Source organism: Austrofundulus limnaeus, unplaced genomic scaffold (genome assembly GCF_001266775.1).
Source record: "Austrofundulus limnaeus strain Quisiro unplaced genomic scaffold, Austrofundulus_limnaeus-1.0 Scaffold2824, whole genome shotgun sequence".
NCBI classification, from domain to species: Eukaryota; Metazoa; Chordata; class Actinopteri; order Cyprinodontiformes; family Rivulidae; genus Austrofundulus; species Austrofundulus limnaeus.
The window spans coordinates 2305-9042 of record NW_013955226.1 but is presented as its reverse complement, the minus strand read 5'-3'; positions in this window follow the sequence as shown (position 1 = coordinate 9042).

Genomic DNA, 6738 nt, shown 5'->3' with positions numbered 1-6738 from the left:
CCCGGCCCCCCCCAGGCCCCCCGCCCACCCCCCCGCCGCAGAGAAGCCACACCCATGACCACCCCACCACACTGCCAATGACCAAGTGCACCCCCCCCAGCCGTCCACCTCCCGGAACCCGGCAGCCACCCCGGCCAGGGGGCCACCTACAGCAACCAAGAGCCACACCTCAGGAGACCAAGCAACCCTGCCCCAGTCTCAAGCTCAGTGTTTGTAGCCAACCACACAGTGGTGTATCCAGGATTTGTCTGAGTAAGGGGCCATCAAGGGGCCACAATTTTTATAGCGGGGCCAAGTATTAGTTCAACATCCTTGCACACAAATCCTTAGTTTTAGTAAGATGTATACATTTAACCAGTCACACATGTTCAAACACTTGTAATGTAATAAAAAAGCTTGCACAGTAAATTATCCTTACCTCCATTCTTTTACATGCATTTTTACTGTGCAGAAATAAAATACTCTTAAACACACATCATGTGAGAAAATCCAACCATCGTTTGTCAGTTGAAAGACTTTTTCTACATTGCTCATTTTTTTAAACAGAAGACTTGACTCATTAACACCACTAGTACTAGTGGAATGAGATGAGGGAGAGGGCAGGGGCATTTCAGAGGGCCAGACAATCATATTTCAGTTGGGGCCAAGGCCCCTGCAAACACAGATTATGCTCCATGCCTGTGAAACAGCAAAACTTAAAACTATGTGCTAAAACAAGTTAGCTAAAAACAATGTGACTAATATTTTCGAACATTTCTAAAAGGAACACACAGCACTTAGTAATGTGCCTGTAAAATTTCACCATATAGTGAGAAGAATATACAACAGTTTCATTGAAAATGGGACATTTAACCTTCAATTTTCTTTAGAGCCAAATTCAAGGCCCGTGGGCCAAATTATTTTATTTTTATTATTTTTATTTACCGTTATTTAACCAGGAAAGTCCCATTGAGAACTCATATCTCTTTCTCAAGGGAGGCCTGGGCCTGAAGGCAACTTATTGAACATTGTTTGACCCCCCACACCATTTTATGTGGCCTAAAAGAGCTTCATAGATGTATAACTGTATTAAACCAAGCATATGCTGCTTTAAAGCCAGCATTCATAAACTGCATTTCCCATAATATATATCAATTTCCCAGCGAAATGATAACATCCGACCATTATATAGGAAAATGATATCCTGGCTAGCAAGCCTCATACGGCAGGCACCAATAAATATGTAGGGTAATTTAAAGTTTAGAATTCTGAACTAGATAATTTGTGGATATAATTAAATATATTATATTTACATATACTATATTTAATTATATTATTACCTCGGAGCACCACATTCTTAATTCGATCAGATACTGACCCAGGAAAGAAATGAAAAACTGTAACTTTATTGTAATCAGTCTCAGAATAATGTTTACCCCATTGAGTTCTTCTCTTATCAAGGTCGGAATATCTCATCAAGACACAAAGAAAAATTGAGATTAGTTCAAATTGGCAAGTTCTCCACAAGCCATTTATTTACAGATTAAAATGTATTTACAATCTATGGCAAGCAATGAATGTATATAATGGCATATTTGAACCAGGTAACTGAGGGATTTTGTTATCACAAATTAATGGACAAACAGACAGACAAAAACAAACAAACATGTAAACAAGAATTAAACACTGAGGAGTGTTTAGGGCTCTGAATGAGGGAGGTGTTTATATAAGCTGTTTAGCTCTAGTTGTTTTTAACTAAGGCTTCCTAGCTTATTTCAGGTCGATAAAAACGCTTAGTTACCAAATCTCTTACAAAAGTAAAAATCAAATTTATGTCTGAGCACCTATGTTTAACCAAGACATAGTATCACCTTTTCCCTTTGTATCCTGCCGCGTGGGTACCAGGAGGTTGAAGTCAGCTGTGGGGGGGCCGTCTTTGGAGCTGGTTCTCCAGACAGCTCTCCATGCGAACTCGACGTCAGGCGGTCGGCCTGGTTGACTCGACTGGTCCCGTGGGTCAGGAAGGAGTCCTTCCTCTGGTGACTTGGTCTGGCTGTCCACAAGTGGCTTCAAGACTCAATTTGATTCTCACTTTGTAGAAAAACGGACTAAACGATGTTGATTTACCATTAGCTTATTTGACTCCTTTAAAATCAAAACTCAGGGGCTGAGTCGAACTATTACGAGTCAAAATGGCGGGGTTAACTGAAAGACCCCCCTCTTTGGCAAGAGGGGGTCTTTCAGCTTAGAAGCTGCTTCTCTGTCTGCTTCTTCTTCCTCCTTCTTTGGTGACTTTTTCTCTCTTCTTAAAAACTACTGGCTTCATCTGGTGCATTAACTTTTAAAACCTCTGTCATGGGCGGAGTCAAGGTTTCCAGCCAGCCAATTGAAACTCTGGTAAAGTTTTTTAACCAATCAAAATGTCTGGCGGGAAAAACAAGGTTCTTCAGACAAAGGATGGGAGTGGTTTAGTCTTAATTATCTTGCATCTAATTAAAGGGGAAGGCATCTGCTTTACATCAGTTCAAATAAGAATGTCTATCTAGTTAAATTCAAATCTAAGGTTTCCTAAGATTAATTCATGAAATCACACAGTTTAAAGAAACATCTTTTTCAGAAAAACATTTCATCAAAACAATTAACACCAAAATACACATTTATGACACTCTTCTTAGTGGGCAAACAGTTAAAAAGAACAGAGTAGTCAATCTTCCCTCTTTATTTACTTAAGGTGTGGGATCCTTTGTTCTTAGTCATGCTGAGAGGAGTCTGGCAAGGCACTGTTAACAACAACCTTTCCTTTTGAAGAGAGTGACAAGGCTTGTCCTTCTGGGGGTTGGCTGGAAGGTGTGAATGCAACCCTTTGATGTTCTTCTGAGGCGCCATGATACCAGTTGATATGTTAATTTGAAGAAAGGATCATGCAAGTTCCTTAACAGAAGTCTGCAAAATATATCTGACTCTTTTCCCAAACAGTCATAACAAGTTATGTCCATCAGAAATCATAAATCGAGGTAGGAAACCCCTACAATTAGGAAGAGGTGCACAGAGTTCACAAGTAACCAAAAATCAGTGAAATTTGCCATGTAAAAGCTCTGTTTTGCAGCATTTTCACCATTTACTTTCCTGTTTTTACAGTAAGAGAACATATTAAATTGTAAATGGCCTGAACTTATATAGCACCTTTTTAAATCCCATCAGACAAGTGCTTTAAATTCAAGTTCAAGAATCTTTAATATCCCAAAGGGTAATTTGTTGCAAAATCAGCAGACAAAAAATAAATAAATATATAAAAAATAAAACATTCATACACAAACACAAAGAATATCACAAATATTCATTAAGAAACTTGACTGCTGCAGGGATAAATTAGTTTTTAAATCTATTAGTTCTATGAAGCCTGAACTCACCATGGAGCGGGTGATCAGGGTCTGGCAGAATCAGTCTGGCCTTTTTCACTGACCTCACCTTGTGCAGGTCAGGGAAGTTTGGCAGAGTTTTACCAGCAATTCTGCTGCACATCCTAACAATACTCAAGAGTTCGTTCCTGTTCTTACATATTAAAACTCCAAACCAACAGATTAAAGTAAAACTTAAAAGAGACTCAATAAAACATAAATAAAATATTCTCATAAAAGTAGAATCAACATCAAAACCACAGAGCTTCCGATAAAAATACATCCTCTGATGGGCCTTCTTACAAAGTGAATCCACATGAGCGTCAAAAGTCAGTTTATTAACCAGAACAGTTCCCAGATATTTAGACTGGTACACAACCTCAACAGCTTCACCATTAATAACCACACGAGTGGCAACCAAAGAGTCTTTCCTAAAATCAATGGCCATCTTCTTCATCTTTGAAACATTTAACTTTAAAAACGAAGACTCACGCCATTCAGTGAAGTCTCTGACCACCAGCCCATGGTCAGGGTCATCCCTGCTGAGAAGAGACAGGTTAACAGAGTCATCAGTAAACTATAAAATGTGAGGCTGTGGATACTGGCTGTGACAATCATTCATATATAAAATAAATAAGAGAGGTGAACATTCATTCACACACTGATGATGGGGAGCTACAACATAGCCACAGCTGTCCTGGGACGAACTGACAGAGGTGAGGCTGCCATGCACCGGCACCACCGGACCCTCTGACCACCATCAGAAGGCAAGGCGGTTACAGGACGACTCCCTTAACCACTCTGCCACAGTGACCCCATAGTAAAACACTGTTTATAGACAGGAAATAGCATGTAGAGCTTAGCTGTTTGTTTGTTTGTTAGTGGTGCTCAGTCAGGAATGTGGCGTTTTGTGTTTAGTTACACACATATTGTTGAAGTAATTACAACTGGCCCTTTGAGGGGCACCATAACGCTCACGTGGCCCTCAATGAAAATAAGTTTGACACCCCTGATTTAGAACAACTACAATTTCAGTGTGGATTATTTATTTTACAGGTTGTGTTTAAATACACAATGAAGTCTTCATGTAATGCCATAAACATAAACACGAACATCAAACCACAAAACAAGTTATTTAGACAACAACAAATACAAAATGCAGCTGCTGGTACGTGACACATGCTCTGATACTGCAGGGTGGTTCAACTTTATGCATGATGGTTAGATGTAGACAAACTGATTGTTTTCTTTCTCTATGGTGGTAAAATATTGTAGAGCAAAGAAAACTAATTAAACTTCCTAATTCACAGAATGCAAAAGAAAAGTTAATGTATGAGAAGAGAAATCCAAACTCCAAGCTTGAAGGAAACATTATGAGTTCATCAGCGGGATGAACCACATCTTCTCCACAGCAGGACCTGCAGGAGTTCCTGCCTCCATTCAAACACAGAGCAAACCAAAGAGGACGAAACGTTCCATCGTGTTGAAGCTGCACTGAGCAGTCCTCCCTGGAGTCGTTCCCTCATCGTGTCGTCCTGCTTACCCAGAAACACAACACTAACAAGACGTTCAGTGACCGCCCCCCCTGACCTTATTATGAGCCAGAATCTGGTTATGGCGCTGCTCAACCAGCTGAAGGTCCACCCCGAAAGGTTTTAATTTCACGGTAGCTTGCAGAGATGTGCCACTGAGCTGACCTCGTCAGATGAATAAATCCAGCAACAACACAGGGTGATGATGTAGCTCCAACAATGAAAATGAATTGTTTTTGGATACCCAGACTGAAAAAACGAATGGAAAAACGACTACAATAATAAAACCTTATAAATTTATGATAATGTTAAACGTTGTTTTTTTTAATGCCTTTTGTTTTCTGCCAGTTTAACTGCTGGAGTTGGTCTTTCTTTTGAAATGTAATCTTGCTCTCTGCAAAAGATCGCCTATAAAAGATACCTGTCCCAGAACAGTCTAAAGGCCTTCCTGAAGGTTTAGCACAACTTTTCTAGGTCCCGCCCACATTGCATCACAATGTAATTGGCTAACTTTTTTGTCAGTTCAAAAACAAACTCATCCTGCAGGGCATTTGACACAGCCAAGCTTTCTGTTGTCAGGGAAGTTCTAACCAATGAGGAGGCACCTTCCAACAAGTTTCTGCCTGGAGACTATTAAAATATCTGATCAGATAATAATTTTTAATTAATCAAAATTCATTAAGTTTCTTGCTCAGTTGTAAACTAGCTTAAAGAATATAAAAGAAATTACAACCTAAATAATAAATAAAAAAGTTTAACACAACATTTTATATGTACACATTTTTTTAATCTTTCTCTGAAGGCTTAGAAGGCCCCGAGGGTTCCCCTGTGCATGAAACATATTCAAATGATTGCTCTTTCCTGAGGGCACAGCTGTAAGCTCGGGGCTGTTGATTTGTTTGTTTTCATTTTAGACAATGTCTCCCAAAATTAAAATAATTCTGATTCGCAATTGGAGCGTGTTCAGCCAAAGGCTAATGATGACTAAATACCAAATGCGTATTCAGGTTTCTAATTTGTCCTCTTTGTTGTGCAGTCGCATAATTTTACAACAGTTGCAACTTTTATTAAGCACTTTAATGTTATCTCCCTGCAGAGATGCATAAAGTCTGATTTAGATTCCAATGAAGTAGGTTTTCCTTTAAAGATAATTAGGGTTAAGGGGGGAGGCGCTCCACAATTCAGCATTGATCAGCAGCCACTGCAGCAGGAACTGACTTTTGTTACAATAGGTTTTATTAAGCTTAGCACAAAAAGAAAGGATATTTGTGTTTGGTCATTTACCTTTTTGTTGTCACAATGTTTCTTGGCAAAAATGTTGTACATATGAAAGTTTTTTTTTTATTTGTTAGGTAAATGCATCTGCGGGTTGAGCAGAGTTGAGAATGTGGGCTGTGTTCATGAAAACCTGTCTGCTGTTGACTGTTGTTTGGTGTCCTTTTATTGGATTGAATGATTGACCTCTGAAGAAACAAGATAAATTGTCAATTTAACAATTTATTAACTTAACAAACAGGAGTCTCCGTAGCTGTGTTGTAAATGTGGTTGTTGGTCACTCAAATTCAAGGCCTGTGGGCATAAATTTGATGTGAAATGATGATGCTGTTATTGTCATTGCACAGAGCACAATGAAATTACATTTAAAGGCACAGTGTGTAGGATTTGTTGTTTTCAGTGACATCTAGTGGTTGAGTGGTTGAATCATCCTCCCTGGTCCTCCCCCACCCCCACCCCCCGCTTCCAAATGCAAAGGAGTTGCTACGGTGTCTCTCAGGTGTCAAAAACCTTTGATAATTCCAACCGTGATATATATTTACAGTATATATATA